The 22,834-nt window shown below is 41.9% G+C and overlaps 1 long non-coding RNA gene across 1 annotated transcript in view; it reads right to left on the reverse strand.

Moving 5' to 3' along the window:
• LOC146784223 (uncharacterized) overlaps positions 1-22,834 on the reverse strand; it is a 309,527-nt gene that overhangs the window by 209,406 nt on the left and 77,287 nt on the right. The window contains exon 2 of the long non-coding RNA XR_014970656.1: positions 12,274-12,416. This is a non-coding gene — a long non-coding RNA (uncharacterized LOC146784223). The remainder of the gene's footprint in view (positions 1-12,273; positions 12,417-22,834) is intronic.

Raw genomic sequence — 22,834 nt, forward strand, 5'->3', positions numbered from 1 at the left:
CCATATCGTGTCAATCTCGGCTGCTATAGTTATCCCTAGATAAGTGGCTGCCTCTATCCTACGTGTGTCTTGAAACCTTATGTTTTTGGTACAGATGATTTGTGTTTTGTCTGTATTTAGACTATACCCTGAATGTACCCCAAATTCGCCAGCGAGTCTCTCGATCTGATTTATAGCGCTAGATGGATTTGTAGTAACTACTGCAACATCGTCTGCATAGGCTAATAGTTTAGTACTATATCCCAGTGTTACTACTGGTTTAATCGCTTGATCCTCCAATATTGACCTAATCAAAGGATCAATATAAAGTGCAAATAATATTGGAGAGCATGGACAGCCCTGCCGTGTCCCCCTAGTAATCCTAATCCTGGCTGATTCCCGCCCCATTAATTGTATTTTCGCATGTACCTTGTAGTACATGGCCTGTATGGCTGTTAAAATCCGTGGGCCAAATCCCTTCTGTCTTAAGTTTTCCCATAGGAACCCCCACTCGACTTGATCAAACGCTTTTTGAGCGTCCAGCAGAATCATTGACATTTGTGCCCCTGTAACCTCAGCAATGTCAAATAATGTAATAACTCTATGGACATGATCCGTAGTGCTTTTACCTGGAATAAAACCATGTTGCCATGGGCTAACGAGGGTCCCTATTACCTTAGATAGTCTTAAGGCCAGTATCTTTGAATACAATTTCTCATCTACATTAATTAATGAAATTGGTCTATATGCGGCAGGATCTTCCGGGTTCTTGCCTTTTTTTAAAAATAAAACGATATTGGTATCTTGCCAGGATTGTGGAGGAATCCCTTTGTGTTGAATGGATAAAAATAAATCCAAAAATAACGGGGCCAATTCTTTTTGTAGCACTCTATATATTTCCATTGGTATTCCATCTGGGCCCGATGCTTTACCCATAGCCATTGTTTTTATAGCCTCGTCGACCTCATTCAGCGAGATATCCACCTCAAGCCCTACCAGCTGGGGGTCTTCGTTGATCAATGTTATCTCCGATCCCTCCCTTATTGATCCTCTGGATCTATACAGATTTTGATAAAAATTCATAAGCACATTAAGTACGCCTGTTAAATCTGTCGCCATCGTCCCATCTTCCGCTTTTAATCGTATAATATTATTTGCCGTAGCCCTTTGCTTTATCCGTAACGCCAGATGTTTCCCCGTCATTTCCCCGTACTCATACTTCCCCTGTGTAGCCGTTTGATACCTTTCGGCTGCCTTTTTATTATAGATTCCATTAAGTTCAGCCTTTATCCTAGCTACTTTTAATTCTAGCGTCTTTTGTCGCTCTATCTGATTATGGGCTATAGCTTCCATATGTTGTCTCTCATCCCTATTCAACTCTTCACTAAGGGCAATTATTTCCCCTCTTAGTTGTTTCTGATAGAAAATCCCAAAGCTAGTGATTTCGCCCCTGAGCCCTGCCTTATATGCATCCCAAACAACTTCCCTAGATGTACTGTATCTATTAATATCAAAAAACCGCTTTGTCCAGGCCCTAATATGTGTGATAAATCCTTCCCTAACTAGGAGTTTTTTATCAAAAGACCACCTTTGCATACCCTTAATATATGCCGGTACATCAATGCTCATGATTAAAGGGTTATGGTCTGACAAAACTTTTGGGAGTCGTTTAATGATTGTGCCCTCCATAAGAGAGGCTGAAGCTAAAAAATAATCAAGTCTGGCATATTTCCTATGTGGGTGTGAAAAATAAGTAAATCCTGGGTCTTCTACATTCTTACAAGCCCACATGTCAACCAGCCCATGGCTCTCAATAAGAGCCTTAATAGCTCTAAAAACCTGTGGTTTCCTCCCTGCATATTCAGCCTTAGCCCATCCACCTATATCCACATGGATATTTAGGTCTCCGCAAATAATCAATGGCGCCGGCCAGGATGCTAATTCAGTTTCCAACTTTGTCCAAATATCCATGTAATCAAAATTAGAGCCATACACTGTACAGATGGTGACTAAATTTGGTATGGACGCGATAGCCCACCGCCCCCATTTATCAGATTTAACACGGGTAATCGGAGACAGTCGCTGACTAACATGTATAGCCACCCCTCTCGTATTGGTGGACTGTGAAGAACAGGTGGCCATAACAAATCCTGGAATAAAATTGATCCCTCTTTTCTGCCATGGGATATGCGTCTCTTGCTGACATATGATGTCTGCCCCTAGTCCACGTAGCAGTTCCCCCGCCCTATTTCTTTTGTCTCTATCATTTAATCCAGCGATATTAACTGTTAATATAGTTAACCTACCCATATTAGCCTACGCTTGTTTATTCCCCTACTACTGATATCCATACTCTTACAGTAAGGCCTCCCAAACCTCTTTTGGCCGCTCCTGACGTTAACTGCTGTAGCTCCACTAGTACGTCTAATTCCTTGTCCAATTACATTGCTGCCCTGAATTTTCTGTTTTTTTACCCCCTTACCTACCCTCAGCCTCCCCCCCACCCCACATCCCCTACCCTCCTCCCCACCCCCCTTCCCCATGTTATAAGGCAGCAGACCTCTCAGGTCTGTGTGTGATGGATGGTGATCCAGTCCCAATGATAGCGTATACCTAAATCATTTATACTTCATGCTTTAATTCATACAGATGACATTTCTAACAAAGAAAAGATAGAAAGAGAAAAAACCAATAGCCGGCGCTACATAGTCTCATAAATATATTCCTAATTGACATATGTAGTTTAGTTAGTTTAGCAGCTGGGTGAAACCTCAAGGGGGAATAGTACCATCATTAATTCGCCCCTGTGCATTCAGAAACTCCTTAGCTTTAACTTCCGACATGAAGAATTTAATCTGATCTCTCCAAATAACCTTCAGTCGAGCCGGGCTGAGAAGGAACGCTTGTGCTCCTTTCTCTTGAAACTGAGAGATTAGTTGCCGGAGGCGCCAACGTCGCTCCACTGTAACATGGCAAAAATCCGGCCTGGTAAAGAAGGAGAAACCATCGGCAGCCCGCTGAGCCTCAGGTTTTGCTTTTTCCAGCACATTTTGTCTCAATAGAAAGTTCCCAAAGTATACCAAGAGTGCCCTCGGTTTAGCATCTGGTCGGGCTGGTAATCTGATATTAAAGGGGACTCGATGTGCTCTTTGCACTTCTTGCGCCCAATTCCACCCCACTAAGTCAGGGAATGACCTCTCCAAAAATTGGACCATAAAGAGGCGTGCGTCTGATCCTTCTTTCCCCTCCGGGATTCCGAGAAAACGTAGATTATTCCTTCTCTGTCGGTTTTCCCCTTCCTCCAGTTTCCAATGAATATCCGTGAATTGTTCCTCATGCGCTATAGTCAGACCTCTTACAGCCACTATATCTTCCTCTAGCGCTGCCGTTCGTGTTTCCACCTCCGTTATCCGACTGCTTATATCGTTACAGGTTTTGGCGATTTTTCGGACCGCCCCTTGAAGTTTTCGATTGGCATTTTGTACGCGCTTACTTTCAAGTCTGGCTTCCTCCCTGTGCGCCATTACACACTGTAGTATAGACTCTAAGGTAGGAGAGGGTGCTTCCAGGCATTCCACTTCTTTAGGCTGATTCCTAGCCCCCGTCAGTTGATCTCCTGTAGAATAATCCCATCTGAGATCCGTTTGTTTAGCATTCACGGCTTTCCCCGATCGAGGGTGTGTCTTCCTGACCGAGGTCACCCTACCCCTGTCGTCTGAGCCTGTAATACTACCTTCCTCGCTAGACTCCGAATTGGTCTCATGCCCAGAGCCTAAGCCAGACCAAGTTGCGTCCGATAATGAGAAGAAATCATTAGCTTCGTTAGTTTCAGAGTCCAGCTCCTTCTCCTTCTCTTTGCCCCTGCCAATGCGCAGTCCCCCATGGGGTATATGGGGCCCTTTCGGGGTCACCACCTTCAGCTCTAAAGGTTGTGGCCTTTGGTCTTCCCCACGGCTTCCAAGGGGGGCTGAGGTGTCATTCAACCTATCCAAATGTGCCACACTAGCTGGGGAGGCATTATCGCTATTGTCAATTACTTCCACGCTGTTTGGCACTCTTACAATCTCGCCCTGATTCAATGCCTCCCCTTCCCCTTCCCCCAGCGACGGCTTACCCGCAGGATTTTGCTCTACTGTCGCCTCCAGTATCCTCGGATTATTATCAGGTGGATCGGGTGAATCTCTCGCTGCTATGGAGCTGACACTGCTCCCAGCGCCCCGGAACAGGTCCATAATTGAGGCGGCCGGCTGCGGCTGGGGCTGCGGCGGGTTCCTCCCCTTCCCATCCGAAGCATTCTCCGGACGTACACGTTGCTGGCGCCCTTGAGTTGCAGCGGGGGTAACAGCTGATTCAGTCGGCCGGGGCTTGCCGAGTCCGCCTCTGGTCCTGTTCGTCGTCTTCGGGGGCATATTGAGACACACACTGCGGGACACTGCTCCGTTACTCCGGCGCTGCACCAACTCCCGCCAAATGCTCCGACAACCGGTGATCAGCACCGCCGCTAGCCTTGCCAGTACCACTGCCCCGCGTTCGACAACTGGTAAGTACAGACTATAACGTCCCTGAAACCTATGGTTTTTTCAGTGAATTTGTAAGTTTTTTTAAATGCTAATTACTAACTATAACGTCCCTGAAACCTATGTTTTTTGCAGTGAATTTCAAAGGTTTTTTAAATGCTAATTTCTAACTATAACTTAGCTGCAACCTATTGTTTTTTCAGTAAATTTCATTTTTTTTCAAATGCCAATATGTAAGTATAATCTGCAAGAATTATTATTTTATATACACACACACACACACACATATATATATATATATATATATATATATATATATATATATATATATATATATATAACACACAAATCCAGTGCCTTTCTCCTGCACCGAGATGACAACGCTGCAGTCTCCAACACTCTGGTAAGGATTTATTTATTATTCTTTAATGCTTTGAGCCTTGACGCGTTTTGGCAGGGTCCCTTGCCTTGATCACATAAGGAGTACATTTGTGAAACCATTTTTAAAGAAAAGACATGCCATGTCATAGGACTTTCTCTCCATGGACATAGAAAAAACACTCTGATCAAAATAGCAACACATAAGAGGTACATTTCAGTTTCTCTTTCAATGAAAATTATTTTCCATTATTTTTCTTTCTCTGTTTTTGTATTCATTTTTTTGTGTAATTTTTGTTATGCTGTTTTTTTAACCTTTTTTACTTGTTTTCAAGTTTATTCTTTTTTTGTGTGTCTTTTTCTCAATTAAACTTTATTGTACCATCCTCAGACACATCCACAAACCCGTGAGTGCCTTATACCTATCTGTGTACAGCGGTGCAGATTAATTGCCCATATAATCTCATCAATGGACTGTAATCCTGACAACATGACAGTGCATGTTTGGATTTTTCGTTGGATGATTAATTTTTATTTGCCTATGAATGGACAAACGGATGTAGTCCATGTCGTATCGTGTGGTGGAGTTTCTAGCTGATGTTTAAATGCTAGTGCTTTCATATGATTATGCGCAATACGACATATAGCAGCAGATGTGTATGTGCAAATTTGCAAATTTGTAGTCAGTACAACTAAGTTTATTTTATAGCAGCATTCAATTTTGTGCAAAATTCGCAGTAGTAGCAAGTGCGTCTGCTGTAGCAGAGTGCCGGCTACTCATAGCCTGTAATCCATTCACTCTATCAATGTGCACTTGGGATCTACTTAAATGTAAGTGCATATTTCGACTGTTTGATCTTTATTTGCTTTCAGATGTACATGCGAATACAGTCCATAACCTATCATGGGGAAGAGTTTCTTTACTAATTTATAAGTGCAAGTGCTTTCATGTAATTGTGCAATTGACGCTAAGTAGCAACAACGATATATGTGCAAATTCGCAAATCTATACTGAGAGCGACTGAATATATTTTTATAGTAGTATTCTTTTATGTGCAAATCTCGCATTGGCAGCAATTGGGTCTCCTGCAGCCGGGTGCCAGCTCCTAATAGCCGGTGATTTGAATTTATTCACTTTATCAGCATACATTAGGGGTCTACTTGTCTGCAAATGCATTTTTGTACTGATAGAAAGTGATAAAAGCAAGTGCTTTTCTGTGTTTATGCAGATATCGCTCCAATGCCCCTAGACAAATTGTTAAGAAATGTAACACCAGCTGAAGTGCTAACACCCTACACTCTCCTACTGTCTAACCCAAATACATGGTTAAATATACAGTACATTGATTTGTGCAAATTTTGCAAATAGCAGCTCTTGATTTTGCCATAAAGACATTACATAAAACCACATAAATATACATATATACACTCCACATTTTCCACAGTAAAAGGCACTTAAAAGTATGGTAAAAACCAACCTCAGAAAAAGCAGTCATGAATTGATCAATTATAAATTAATAGCCCCCTTCTGCACAGAATTTGATATAATCGATGGTACACATAGAAAGTTTAAAATATGTAAAAAAGCTTTTGTTTTAACACTAAAACACAACTAGAGCACACCCCTTTGTATAGCAACCTCCTTATATTGTTCTATTTCTTTGTCAGTTGGTATGATTTTTCTTTTTTCTTTCTTTTTCCCTCTCTCCGTGCCTTATCCTAAGTGCACACGTAGATCTTCATCTGAATTTAAGCCATTGGGGGATTTTGAATCAAACATTAAAATGTACCTAGATTCCAGTTGTCTAATTGCCTTTCTCGGTTACCTCCTCTCCTTCTTTTGGGGACCGAATCAATTACAAAGTAAGTTAGTTCCTCAATCTTTCCACCATGCATTTCATTTATGTGGCGAGCAACCGGATATGCCTGATCTTTTTTGCTGATTGCTCTCAGGTGCTGGAGGATCCTAACATGAGCCATGTGTATAGTGCTGCCAATGTATCTTAGTGGACATGTACACTGCAGCACATATACAATATGGTCACTTCTGTAATTCAGGAACCGTGGAATCCTCCATGGTTTGTGCATGAAAGGTAGACATACTTCTTTGGTGTTTACACCATGTTTGCACGCCTTGCATCTGGGACATTTATGAAACCTGGATTCTCAGTGAGCCAGTTCTTTGTTTCGATTACCTCGGACAACTGTTTTCCAAATCCTCTCTCATAGATTTGGCTCTCCTGAAGGATATCATTGGCCTTCTGGACACCAAATTTCCAATCGTAGGATTCCCTTTGACCAGGTGCCAATGCCTATTCATGCAGTCTCTCACACTGGCACGATAGGCATTGTACCCAGTAATCATCCTGGCATCTTGTGCTGTTTTTTCTTTCTCCTTTTTGGACCTCAATAATATATCACTCCTGGATATTTTGTCAACTTTTTTTGTTGCCTGATCTAATACTGACTGGCTGTAACCCCTCTCACGAAATCTCTCCTCTAAATTCCGTTGCGCTATTTGTAGAGAATTTATCTCACTACAATTTCTTTTCATGCGCAATTGTTCAGCATATGGAATACTATATTTTAATCTTTGCGGATGAAAGCTCGTGCAATGTAAAATAGAATTCCCAGCTGTGGATTTTCTGAAGATACTTGTATGTATTTTGTTTTTTTTAATGAAGACCTCTAAATCAAGAAAATGTACATTTACCTCACTGATGGAGCTAGTGAATTTGAGGTTAAGATCATTGATATTTAATTATTCAATAACAGGGAGGCACTCTCTGGCGATCCATTTTACATAATAAAAAGGTCATCTATGAATCTGACCCAGACCTTTATGTTATCTTTCCATTCCTTTGCGAACTGTACTTTGAGCACCTGCTCCTCCCACCAGCCCATGTGTAGATTCGCATAGCTGGGGGCGAAGCAGGTGCCCATCGCCGTCACCATTAATTGCCTGTAGGCGTCACTTCCATAAAGAAACAGGTTATTATTCAAACATTACTCTGCCATTTTCAACAACATTTCAGAATGTTGATACATTCGGACTGCTCTTCGCTTAAATAGTGCCTACGAGCCCTGAGTCCATCTTTATGGGCGATGCTCGTATATAACGAGGCAACATCAAGGGTTATCAGCAAATTCTGGCTCTCCCATCGGACATTCTGCAATTTTTTCAAAACGTCACCTGTGTCCTGGATATGTGGTGGCAGTTGTTTCACAAAATCTTGTAGGAAATGGTCCAAGTAGCGTGAAGATGTCTCAAAGAGACTACCATTGGCAGAGATGATTGGCCTAACAGGAGGGGATGTTTTGTCCTTATGTATTTTTGGTATTAGGTACAGTATGGGCATTATTGGTTTTTCCACCTTCAGGTACTGATACTCTGCATCAGATAACAGGCCCATACCCCTCCACCTTGATAGTTCCTTGTGATATTTATTTTTGATCTCCAGAATATTACTCTGTGGTACTCTTTGGTAGCAGGTCGTATCTTTCAATTGAAGTTTAGCTTCTTCATTATATTTTTCTAATGGCCACAGGACCACGTTCCCGCCTTTATCAGATTGTCTCACTACAATATCCGTTCTCGCCTTTATTTTTTCCATCACCTTTTGATAATTTCTTTCATCTTTTTTTATATTTCCGCAAAATTCCTTACTGGAGTCTTTGGCTATTTCTTTCAGATCTTTAATCACTCGTTCTGCATATACATCTATGGAGTCTTTGGGAAGAATTGGTATAAAACACGATTTTTTCCGGAAACTGGTTTTATTGGCTCCATATATATCAGTGCCATGTTTTTCCGCTGTTGCTGTACTTGAAATCTCTACTTCCATCTCCTGATCATTACATCTTTCCAATTCATCCATGGTCCTGAGTAAGTTCAAGTCCTCTATTGCTAACCAACCTGGAGATTGATCTTCTTTATCCATTCTCTCTTGGTTAGACCTAAGGGGTTGATTTGCAAAATGTTTCTTTAATTTTAGTTTCCTCATGAATTTATAAAAGTCAATGCGCGTCTGCGCATAATTGAAATTTGTTCGTTTGCAGAATGATAGGCCTAGGGCCAAGCATTTGGTTTCATCCTCAGTCAGGGATAAAGTGGAAAGATTTTTTACCGTAGTGGATACTGTTGTTCTCATTTGTTCCGCCTGTAATTCTGTGTGGTGGTTCCTGAGCATAGCTCCATTCCTTCGCCTCCTTCTTCGGCGTTTTTTCTGTACCCCCGGCCTCTTCCCCTTCCTTGGGGTTTCTGTCTTGTGTTGAGGGTCCGTTCCCACCCTAAAAAATAAAACTCCTCCACTACGGTTCTTGGCTTATCTCCAGTAGTCATAGAGCTTGCACCCTCTTCTGATTCTGTGTCTACTTCAGAACTCAATTCAGAGCCGGTATCTCCTGTTTCCTTCTTTGCCTTATTACTTGTGGGTGGCACAGGGTTCTTTGACATGTCTTGACGACGCATAGTATCAAAGCGCCTGGCGAAGGTATAAATTCTTCCTCTCTGGTAATCTAAGCGATCTCTTGTAAATGTTATCGCTTTTCGTTCTTTGATTGATTTTTCATGTTTGGCAAGTTTTATTTCCAGCTCTTTTTCAAATTTAGCGATATTCTCTGAATTACTCACTCCAACCAGTTCTTGCTCTAGACTTTTAATTTCCTCCAGGATCTTCAACCTATCCTTTTTAGCATATTTAACTAATATCTTCATCATGTTTTTGGATGATTCGGCATTGTTATTTGCCCATTCTTGTAACATGTCAGGGTCTAAGTTTTCGAAAGTTGGAGCAATCAGAATTCTTAAACCCCGGGGCACTCTCTCTACCTCCATATATTTCTCTAGGGAGCGAATCTCCCACCACTTAGAGATTTTGGTATGCTTGAGTTTTTCTATTTTCCGCATGATTGTTTGGGCATCGTGGCTCTGTGTGCCACCTCCTGTTGTCGATTCTTTGTTGGAACTACTAGTTCCCGGTCTGGTCTCATCAAAGACGTCTCCCACCGCCTCTTCCCGTTTTCTTTCCCATTCATCCATTTCGGGTGCTTAACTGAAAAGGGATCTGCTCCTCTATGTCTTACGTGTTAATTCTCCACACGAACAACAACAGATTAGGTGTTGAACTTTAGGCTTGACGACGCATGGTATCAAAGCGCCTGGCGAAGGTATAAATTCTTCCTCTCTGGTAATCTAAGCGATCTCTTGTAAATGTTATCGCTTTTCGTTCTTTGATTGATTTTTCATGTTTGGCAAGTTTTATTTCCAGCTCTTTTTCAAATTTAGCGATATTCTCTGAATTACTCACTCCAACCAGTTCTTGCTCTAGACTTTTAATTTCCTCCAGAATCTTCAACCTATCCTTTTTAACATATTTAACTAATATCTTCATCATGTTTTTGGATGATTCGGCATTGTTATTTGCCCATTCTTGTAACATGTCAGGGTCTAAGTTTTCGAAAGTTGGAGCAATCAGAATCCTTAAACCCCGGGGCACTCTCTCTACCTCCATATATTTCTCCAGGGAGTGAATCTCCCACCACTTAGAGAGTTTTTCTATTTTCTGCATGATTGTTTTGGCATCGTGGCTCTGTGTGCCACCTCCTGTTGTCGATTCTTTGTTGGAACTACTAGTTCCCGGTCTGGTCTCATCAAAGACGTCTCCCGCCGCCTCTTCCCGTTTTCTTTCCCATTCATCCATTTCGGGTGCTTAACTGAAAAGGGATCTGCTCCTCTAGGTCTTACGTGTTAATTCTCCACACAAACAACAACAGATTAGGTGTTGAACTTTAGGCTCTTTGCAATAATTTAAATTTCATTCACCACCAGTTGAGACTCGCTCCTTAGGATGATCTCTGCATCCATAAATGCCTTTCCCCCTTTCCCGACCACTAACGGCTGACAGACACGGATCGCGAGCGGTCGCTTACCTGCTCCCCGGCGCCCTCCGGCGCTCCGTTCGCGGCAGCCTTCCGCTCGCACCTCCACGACTTTCACAGCTCCAGTAAATCTCGGGGGGGATATATATATATATATGTGATCAAGGGCCGAGTGGGGGCTGAAACGCGTCATGTCGGACTGGCTCAGGAACATTTAAAATAAAATTACCGTGATTGCACTGATTTTGGGTCCGTTCTTCGTCTTCCTGACAAAGGCAGCATTGCAGACGAATTTACATTCATATATATATATATATATATATATATATATATATATATATATATATATATATATATATATATATTCAAACAAAGAATCTTTAGCCTTCCAAAGCTGCGTTACCAGCTTTGGAAGGCTAAAGATTCTTTGTTTGAATATTTTTCACGGTCTGCCACCGTGAGGTAACTGCACCCGGAAGCAAGTGAGCGGCGGCATTTGGCGGAAACTGGTGAAAAAAAAAAATATATATATATATATATATGCGAAAACTGTTCAAACCAAGAGGAATGAGGTGGCACACAATCCAGGTGATGCAAGTGATGTATTCGCTAGATAAACAACGCGTTTCAGCCGTAAAGGCCTTTGTCAAGTGTAACATGGAAGGCATTTAACTACGATGACATCACAATAGACATGGTAAAAATACTCACTGGTGCCGATTGCACCCTGGGCAATTATACACAATCGTAGAATTCCAGGTTAAGTTATTTTAGCAAAACGCAAATATAAATGTAAATACATCATCCCATAAAGTAATTTTAAAATTACTGCAACATTGCAAAGGAAAAACGATAACGTCATAATAAACATAGTGAAAGTACTTCATGGTGCCTCCAAATTCAATTATAGAAACGCAAATGCGATTGTGAATATAACATACCCTAAATCAGATCGATTCCAAAAATTCATGCAGAGTAGCAAAACAAAACCCAGTATATAAATGCTCATATACTTGGTATACTGCAAATTGCAATGTGGTTTGAAAATTCCAAATCACATTGATACATCCTGCCACTTAATAGATGTAACAAGACGAAAGAAAACAAGAGCACATAAATTGCAAATGCAAGTACCTGTCACATCATTACCCCATAGGTTATAGGTGATAACATGCGAAATCACAAATACATCAAATGTTATCCCAAAGAAGATGTGAAGCTTCAATCATGGTGTATCTTGTAGCTATTGTATTAATCTACACAGATGCAAAGTTCCAAATGGAGTATGATATAACTACTCGATTTCATACTTTAATGCGGGGGTAATTACAATTCACCTCAACCATGTCTAAATGTATATTTATTAAGAGACCTTCTCTGTGTACTCTGGAAAAGAAAATTATACGTGATAACAATAGTGACGTATCTAGGATAAAGACAGGATTACTGGAATATAAATATAGAAAAACCCTGATGAGTAATAAGCAGCACAATGGACTGCGAGTGACCCCATACATACCAAAAGACACTGGGCATGGACATTCGAGTCCTAAATAGGACAGACTGGGACAATCCAAATGGTAATCACCAAGTAAGGGACAAATGTCCTCTTCTGAAACATCCTGCACCTGGAAAGTCGAAGCATGGGACCACGGAGATTGCCTACAGAAACATAATACAAGGCAATAACATATGAGGGGCTAAACAAGAAAACCTGTCGATACCACTGTAAATATACTGTGAATGTAAAAAAATATATTGCCACAAAATAAATCAAATCAATGGGAATAAAAGGGAGGGGGAAATGTCACAATTACAGTTTGGGAAAATTAAAACGACATCCGTCCATGTACTAAGTCAGGTAATCAGAGAAGGGAATGTGGGAAGGCAGTGTGTTAAAGACCAAAGTGGGTGTTTAATTCTTCTTCCCTATTCATACCATAAGGCATCCTGGTGTTCAGATCAATGATATATCTGGATTCAAGCACACTGAGCTGTTTCTCTCTGTCCCCCCACGTATATGTTTAAATATTCTATCAATACCACAAAAGGTGAGTAATTTATTGTTACTGTTATGTGAGGTGTAAAAGGGCCGTACTACAGGATAGCTGAAATCCATATTGGATATCGCTCTCTGATGTTCCAAAATTCGTTTCTTAAGCTGATGTTTTGTGCTGCCTATATATCTCACACAGCACGGGCACTCCAATAGGTATATGACGTAATCGGAAGTACATGTAATGAACTTATTGATGGTTCTTTCCCTTCCATCTTGAGTGGCAAAAGTTCTACAGCTAGTTGTATGCCTACAAGCTTTGCATGAACTGCACTTATGAATACCTTTCTTCACTTGTAACCATGTACTCGTGGGTTGGGTTTGCTGGTAACCACAAACTAACTTGTCCTTAAGGGATATTGGTCGTCTGTAGGTTACAGTAGGTGACTCCCCTACTTTTGTGCCGATCACAGGGTCTGCTTCGCTGAGGCCCCAATGTTTTTTCAACATAAATCTAAAGTTATTAGATTTAGCATTGCATGTAGTAATCATGCGTGGGCTGCTGGTGAATGTACTCCTAGCCGGTAGACTGTTGGATTTGCCAAAGAGAACCTCAGTGTGTTTCATGTTAGCCAGTTTCTCCATAGCCTGTTTAAGTGTCTTATCAGTGTAACCTCGCTGTTTGAATCTTTTAACCATATTGGCACTCGCTGCTGCGTAACTCTTGTCTGTGCTGCAGTTTCTACGAGCACGTAATAGCTCCCCATATGGTATGCTATTAATCAAGGACGGGGGATGATGACTTTGTGCATGCAATAGACTATTGCCTGCCGTGTCCTTCCTGAATAACGCAGTGGTGTGTTTATTCTGGTCTACCGTTACTCTAAGGTCCAGAAATTCACAAGAAGTGTCACTCATGCGGTGAGTGAAACTAAGATTCAGATCATTGGTTGACAATACACCGATGAACTCCTCAGCTAACTCCAAACCTCCATCCCAAATGATGAAGAGATCATCGATGTATCTCAACCATAACGGGACATGTTCTGTGTATTTCTCAAGGGCATCCGTCCATACCACCTGCTCCTCCCACCAGCCGGGAAACAACTTCCCCAGGCTGGGGGCGAAGCAGGTGCCCATAGCTGTACCGGACTTCTGTCGATACAATGTTTTGTTAAACAAAATTTTTTTTTCTGTAAACAAAAAAGCATCATTTGTTTTAACATGAGTGTGTGATTCAGCATACCTAAAGATTGGTGTTGCAGATAATACATACAGGCTTCAACCCCTTTCTGTTGGTCGATACACGTATACAGAGAACACACATCAAGAGAGATCATCACATAGCCGGATTCCCACTTGATGTCATGAATTCTCTTCAAAAATTCAGTGGTATCTTTGCAATATGACCTGAGATCTAAAACATAAGGGGATAGAAAATGGTCCAAGAAGATAGATGTGTTCTCTAAGAGACCGTTATTGGATGACACTATCGGCCTCTCTGGTGGCTTTGTGGAATGTTTATGCACCTTTGGTAATAAATATAAGCACGGCACTCTAGGATCGTTATTTTTCAAACATTTTAATTCATCATCATCCAAGAGCCCACTCTTCCACCATTCATTGAGAAGATTATAGTATTCTTTTATAGAATCTTCGTATTCATTCCTACTGATGACCTCATAACAATTTTCATCCCTTAACTGGCGGTCGGCCTCCTTATTGCAGTCCTTTATGTTCATTATTACAACATTTCCACCTTTATCAGATGGTTTGATCATGATCCCAGAGTCCTCCATCAGACCATCAGGTGGTTACTGATTTCATCAACATAGAAAAGTTACTGCTATCTACATGATATTCCCAACTTATAAAAGACATTGAATTGTCATTTAGCTCCTATGTTAAAGTGTAAAAATATCATTTGTATTATGCTCAGTAGTTGAAATAGAAATGTCAACTTGTGCGCTGCATTTTACATTTGAAGTCATCAGCCTTGTTTGCACAACTGTTCGTTACGTTGCTGGCCGATATTCCAACTTTTTAATTCCTTAGCTTTACGTTTCTGAGTAAAATACTCATTAGCATACAAATGTCTTCCGTCGGCACCAGACTTCATTCAGTTAATGAAATCCTGGTAGATAGCTCCTTTGTTGTCTTTATTTTCACAGTATGCAGCGCTCACCTCAGTTCTTTTATTGTTGAACTGCTTGGGTTTCATAAAACATGCACTGTCAGTCCCTGCCATAGTTTCTTGAATCCACTGCTCAGCATCTGCCTTCCGCAGTGCCCGGCTTTGATTAGCACGATGATAAAATGCGTAGACTCCCTACAGAGCTCAAGTCCCTGCCGAGGGCAGTCATCGGACTCCCAGCGTCGAACTCCCACTGCCCCAGTAAATCACTTCCATTCCTTGGTGTTTTAATCTGGTGATCGGGGTTTCGCCAGTCATCTAACAGTATACTCGAATAGTGGCTTTGCTGGCGTGCATCCTGACCGCCGGTGGTGCAAGTAAGAGGCGGATACCACGCATGGCTCTAAATATTCAAAAGACACCAATCTCCTAGTTCAGAGAAAGCTCCCACTCGAATTCAAGAGATTACCATTTTATTAGCTGCCAGCACATGTTGATAGGAACATATTTTGGCTGTTCTTGCAGCCTTTGTCAACCTTGAAGTGCATGATTCTCTCACACGTTTAAATATGCTTCACAGGTGGTTACTGACTTCATCAACATAGAAAAGTTACTGCGATCTACGTGATATTCCCAATTATAAAAGACATTGAATTGACATTTAGCTCCTGTGTTAAAGTGTAAAAAAATCATTTGTATTATGCTCAGCAGTTGAGATTGGTGTCTTTTGAATATTTAGAGGTGTGTGTGGTATCCGCCTCCTACTTCCACCACCGGCGTTCAGGATGCACGGCAGCATTACTTTGGCAGCACAAGTGCAAAGTGAAACCTTAATTTTTGAGCGAGGGTACTTGGTTTCTCGAATGATCTAACAGGATCAGCCCATTAATATCCTGGTCCCATAAAAAAAAAATTGGGACAATAAACAATTAAGAAGTATATCGCTATATGCATTTCTATTATAGCCAATTTTAACCGATATGTTATTATGCATCAAAAGATTCTCTGTCACGGTAATTGTACTGTACCCGTAGTAACTTACTGCATGGCATTTTCTATTTTATTTTAACCCCCTGGTGAGTCATGTTACTGGTGAGTACTTTCCATCTCCTAAAAGGCTCCACATCATTTCTTATTAATTTATCATCGGACCATACTATGATATTCCAAGTTAGTTATATTAATCATGATTCATACCTACGCCCCATTTTGTTGTGTATATGAAAGTGACGTGTGCATGTGAAACAGTTAAACATTTCTAAAATGACAAGGCAATACTCTGTTTTTTAAGAGAAGCACAAATAATCACAAAACCTTACAGATGTATATATAATTCCTCATTCGGTTCAGGCCATGTCGAGTGAGTTTTTTAGTGTTTAGCGATTTGGCACCCTTTGCAATTTTTGTACTTAAAGAAACCAGTGTGTTTTAGCCAATTTGTTGCCTTTTTGTTTTCTTTTTGAAAGTGACTGTACCAGTTTATCCTTTAGATTTTTAGTGTGTCTCAAAGTTATGTTGGGGTAATTCTCCATTATATTGGCCACCTTTTGATCCAATCTGAGAATATTCCCATTTTATTTGAGGATTTTCTTAATCTCCTTTGCTTCTGCTGAATATGCTGTTATCAAACAAATTGGTTTCATTTGTCGGGAAATGTTGACTTCTTGTTTCATTTTTAATAGCTCTTTTCTGTTTTTTTTGTTGTTCTTTTAAGGCAGGATGTAATTGTATTTTGGTTATAGCCCCTTCTTTTAAACCTCCAGGATGTTCAACTGCTATGTTTTAGCCATACATCCTCCTGTGAGCAGATCCTAGGTATCCTTAAAAATTCCCCGTATGGGATGTTATTAATCAAGGATGTTTGATGAAAACTTGGTGCATGTAGAATCACATTGGTTGCGATTTCCTTTGTATGGAGAGTTGTTTGAATTTTATTTTCATGGATATATACTTCTGTATCCAGGAAGACGACTCTTTGATTGTATATGTAAATTTTAAGTTGGTATTAGTTGAATTTGATATTTCAAAATATTCAGCAAAATCGTCTTCTGCACCATCCCAGATGATAAAAAGCTTGTCTATGTATCGCAACCACATAATGGTTTTGTTCACATATTGATCGTTTTGCTGTTGCCAGTTATTGCTTCCACCATCTCAATGTTAAACAGGTGTAGCTTGGGCTGAATGCAAAGCCCATAGCAGTCCCCTTCACTTGTTTAAACATCTCATTTCCAAACAAAAATATATTCTGAGTTAGATGTCGAGCAAATTGTATATTCCTTTTATTTAGGAAATATTCACAGGCTTGTATACCTATTTCATTTTTGATATTCATATACAACGAGATCACATCCATTGTTATTAATTTAAAAGTTTCTTGCCATGGGATTTCTTTTAGGTGTCTCAAAAAGTCGCTTATATCTTTCAGATATGAATTTAAATCTTGCACAAACGGCATCAGGAACAAATCAATATAGGTGGCAACTGGTTCCAGGAGGGCACCCTTGGCCAAAATTATTGGTCTCCCAGGAGGTTTCGTAGGATGTTTATGAATCTTGTGCCAGAAGTAAATAAGTAAATTGTTGGTATAACAGGGTGATCAGTTGTTAAATATTTCTCTTCATCCTCGTCCAATAAATTATTTTATTTCCATTTTTTGAGGTTGTTGTCCATATATATATATATATATATAGATATATATATATATATGTACATTCCACAGAACACATGCTACTCTTCGCAACATGAGACAGGCCACTCCAACGTGCTGTTGCATTACTTCAAATCTTTATTGGAGACAGAAGCAGTGTCACACAGAGATAGGCTGCTCACGCACCTGACAGCCGGATACAGCAGGAACGATGGTGATGCTAGTAAACCTCTTCCCCTTCGGAGAGATACTCTCGAGTGTAAGGACAGAGAACCATACAAGAATAATCTCTCCCCCGGGGAAAGGGAAAAAAGGGATAAAAGAAAAGAAGCAAAGTGGCGCTGTTAGGCTCAGGAATGGATATCTTCTGACGCTGTGGACCTCACATCCCTATCTGCCACCCCGTGTGCCCTGTAAGCAAACACAGAACAAGTATTAACACTTCTGTTGTCACAGCCACCGTATGTCCACCCCACCACCCTATATGTATGGACTTACTTAGTCGTTAGTGACAAGGCTCTGCGAATGCCAAGAGGTGAAACAATGATTCAAAAGAAACGAAGGAAAACAAGACATGGCGTGGAATTAACTCATTCCACCTGAGGTACTTATCTGACTGGAGATAACCCTCTCTGCAGTTAGAGTTCGCCGTCCGGCTGAGCTCTTCTTCTCCCACTACCTTGGGAGCAATTCCATAGGGTATTCTGCACAGTCTGGTTCCTCTCTTTCCCTAAGCGAGAGGTTCAACCAAGGGTAGAGACGTTTACCTCACGCTCCACAACCTTCTACACGCGTTGTCCTTGAGATACCATGCACCAGGGCGATTAGCAGAATACTTGCGCGTGGCAGGGCAGAGCGGTAGTGTCCCTGATCCCAATATCCCAATATCCCGGTATTGTAGTGTTGTTACCCAAGCGTGGGCTTTGTTTGGCAGCGCAAGCCGCCCTTGGCTCGAAGAACTGGAAGCGCTGCACCACGAGTGAGGCAGGAGGTCTCTTTCACCTCCGTGACATGTACCAAGCGAAAGCTACTGCTCCGTGCAGTGTTTCCTCAGGCATATTACCGGGGCTCCTATTTGTCAGGACCCCAGCGCGAAAGCTCCGTGCTACCTTGGATCAGGCACCACCACGGACGGCTACAATCGCCGAGTTCTCCGGGCTCGTCCTGCCCGTACACCGACGGGATTGTCACTGTAGTGAGGAGGTCAAGCTTCACCTTCCCCGTCACAAATGTTCTGCAGACCTTGGTAATCTGCGAGCAGCAAGATTGCAACAGGTGAGCTCCTGCCGCGGCTGGTTCGTTCTGCGAGTGACAAGCCCCGATCTCCACCTGGGCAGGGCTTATCACTGTGAGTCAGGGGTCCGGGATTACTCCCAGGGATTATGGGAGTTGCAGTCTCTGTTTCCCTCTTCCGCGTAACTTGACCCCTACCTTCCCCATGTGCCTATCTCCGTCTGGTCCTGACAAGCAGCATGACGCGTTTCACCTCCATCGAGGCTTAATCATATGCAAAAATTTTATGGATGGGTTCGTTATCATATTTAAACGTAACTCTAAACATTGAAGAAGGACTCGTGTCCACCAGTTGGATTCAAAGCGGCTGTGGGTGTTATAACATAAATGTACATGGCTTTTCTTTCATGCAGTGGCAGTAAGTACTTTTTGGTTTTAAAAGGAAAATCCATCGACAATAAAGTATTTTCGTTATAACTGTGTCCCATCACTGCATAATTTCCCAACTGTCTTAAATTTTGGTACTCGGGCCACAATGCCCAGAATACCATCGCTGCCATTTTTTTTTACCTACCTGGTTCTTCAATGCTGTTCTTGGCAAAATTAAAACCCTGTTATCACCGCAACTCCCGTACATAACGTAGCCTTTACCAGGAACAGTTCCAATTTGCGGCTTATGTTTAAAAAGGTTTTGGCGTCTTTCAGGGTCAATTTCGCTACCACCCAGATATTATAACCTTTTCTTCGTCTTCCGAGAAGTATTAATCAGCATGAAGTGCACGGGGAAATCCCCTACGCAAACTCTTAACTGTGTCCATGTTTATCTTCCAAGTCGAGGCAGGCCTCTCAACGTGGCCCTTCCATCATTCCTTCATTGATAATCCACTTGTTACAGCCGGCGGGCGCTTCTCATGATGGATTCGATCCAAGCAAAAAAGACCTGGCAATTGAAGCGCCTCAGCCAAGTGAGTCAGGGCCCATCAACGGTGTGCCAGACACCTTAATAAATTTCACAGAACACATGCTACTCTTCGCAACATGAGACAGGCCACTCCAACGTGCTGTTGCATTACTTCAAATCTTTATTGGAGACAGAAGCAGCATGACGCGTTTCACCTCCATCGAGGCTTAATCATATGCAAAAATTTTATGGATGGGTTCGTTAGCATATTTAAACTTAACTCCAAACATTGAAGAAGGACTGATGTCCACAAGTTTGATTTAAATACAGATCTCAGTATCTGTGTTTAGGTGGAATAAATTGATGCCTTCATCTCAGACACACCTAAAAAAGGCCTTTTCAGGCCTTGTGTCACCTGCAGGAACAAGAGACTGCACATCGACACTCCCCGTAAGGACTGCCTTTATTGTCTATATCCAGACCACAAACCTAAGGGCTGTAAGGTATGTTGAACGTTTTCTTTAAAGACTTTTGAAAGATCAGGAGGGGGGAGGATTTTACTATGGCTTCACAGGCTTAAAGACAGAGATGATCCTGTTTCGGAAGAGGAGAGTAATGTTTCCTCAAGATCCTCCTCTAAAACTCCTCCAAAAAGACCACTGGATGACTCTCCAGGTCATTCCTCTCAACAGCCTCCAAAGACGATGCACAAAAAGTCTTCAGAAGGTGCTGGAAAGAAGGACCCATCTTCCAAGTTGCCTCTTCCTCAATGGGACAAAAGTTCAGATGCTGACAAAAAATCCTCTCAGAAACCTGCCTCAGGACTTTTTACTCCACCTGTGAAGGTTAAACATACTTTCAAAAAGCCTGCCTCAGTCCTGCCGATGGACAGCTTGTCGACGGCAACCTTGATTATGAAGAACGGATGCTATTGTGGTAACATCGTCGACGACCACCGTGGCCACTATCACAGTGTCATTGGCGGTGATCACCTCGTCGATGATGTCATCGTCGACAAGCCAGGTTCCCTTGTCGTCGACGGTGAAGATCACCAAGGCTTCTAAATCATCATCGATGAAGTTTCCAATGATGAAGATGACGATGAGTCTTTCATCGATGGCGATTCCCATGTCAACAACAAGCCTACCGTCGACGGCCCTCTCGTCGACAATCTCTGCCATCATTTCGTGAAAATGCCTCGACGATAGATGTATCGTCCACGGCTGTATTGTCTGCGAAGGTTTTGCTGTCATCGTCGACGCCGCTTACCTAGCCGTTAACAACGACGGTCACTTCCAGGACCCAGTCACGTATTCCAGCAACGACGACTGCGTTGACAACCTCGTTGACGACCCCAGCATAAAAAGCAGGAAAAATGATTTTCTACCCAAAATTTCAGAAGGAGACGCTAACTCCTTCTTTGACATCACCAAGTACAGTACAGTCCTTGTTGCAAGCACACCTCTTAGATGATGAGGATTATTCTGATGACTATAGCCTCTTTGGAGCAGCGCAAAGTCCATCAGAGCTTAATGTAAAGTACCACGAGGACTCTGATGAGCAACAGTATTATGGCGAGCAATTTTATTACATCATCATCTCCTTCACCAGCACCTCCGCCACCTCTTATGGTACAAAGTCAACCCCCACCTTCTCCTAAATCTCAAGTACCTGTTCAACAATTATCATCCTCTGAAGAAGAGCAAGAGGAAGGTGAAATACATCAGGAACAACAGCAACAACATGACGAATGGGATGATTACATTATTCCTCCACCAGCGTCTCCATCTCCGCCACAAACTGATTCATCTCCAGAAGACATAGGAGGTTTCCATACCCACTTAGAGAGAGCAGCCAAGCGTTTTGAGGTTCCGATGCCTGTGCATCAGAAGGACTGTGTTCTTTATGATTTCAAGGAGTCTTTCAGGAAATCAGTCAGATCAATGCCCATTATGGAGTACATTTGGGACCAAGGTTTGAAAATAATGCGGAATCCAGCAACAGTGCCTCCAGTCTTACCAAGACTTGATAAAAAGTATAAGGCCCCTGACGATGCTCCTGTTTGTCTCACGTGTCATCCAAGACCTGATTCAGTGATATCACAAGTGGCACCACGTAAATGAAAGAGCCCAACAGCACCATTATCAGCACCCCCAGACAAGGAGGGTAGAAGACTAGACATCATAGGCAAAGATTTCTCAACTATGTCTGCATTAACGTTCTGGGCTTCTAATTCAATGGCTTTATTAGGCCGTTACAACAGGCACATGTGGCGAGATATAGCCTCTTACATTAATAATCTTCCAGATGAGGCTAAGAAAATACTGCTGGAGGGTGAACATTCCACCTCGGAGACAGTAGATTGTGCGATGGACATCGCTTTCACTGGTTTCCACCAACTGGCCGGGGAGGCAGTCTTGAGATGCCAGGGATGGCTGAAGGTGACCACATTCAGGCAGGAGGTTCAAACCAAGATTTTGCATCTGTCTTATGATGGAAAAGAGCTTTTTGGAAAGCATATCGATAAAGCTCTACAAGGTGTAATAAACAGATATGGATACTGCTAAAGCTCTTGGCACTCTTCAGTATAGAAAAGTACCCTTTCGTGGTGCTCAGAGAAAGAGTCTGTCATCTTACAGAGGCGGCTACCAACAGTACCAGTATCCCGCTTATACCTCTTCCTATCAACAATACAGACCACAGTTTGCCCAGTGGCAACCACCTGGAGCTGCCTACAACAAGTCTTCTTTCAGAAGGAAAGCAGGACAACAGAAGGATAATAACCGTCATCAATGACCTTCCACTACTGCCGGCTGCTACTCTTCCACCTCCTTCCAACGTAGGAGGCAAAATTTCTCATTATCTACAAAATTGGAAGCAAATTACGAGGGATCGTTGGGTTTTAGCCCTTGTACAATTTGGTCATTCTCTGGAATTCATAGAACCACCACCTCCGACGCAACGTTTTGTTCATAAGCATTTGCACTTCTTTAAAATATAGATCGTTTCCATGATTCAAAAGGGAGTGATAGAAAGCATTCCATTTCCCAGAGGGGAAAAGGATTTTATTCCCGGTTCTTCTTTGTTCGCAAGAAGACAAAGAAGTGGAGACCAATTCTAGATTTGAGAAATCTAAACAAATTTCTCAAGAAATCGTTGTTCCGCA

The sequence above is a fragment of the Triturus cristatus genome, chromosome 11 (assembly GCF_964204655.1).
Source record: "Triturus cristatus chromosome 11, aTriCri1.1, whole genome shotgun sequence".
NCBI lineage: Eukaryota > Metazoa > Chordata > Amphibia > Caudata > Salamandridae > Triturus > Triturus cristatus.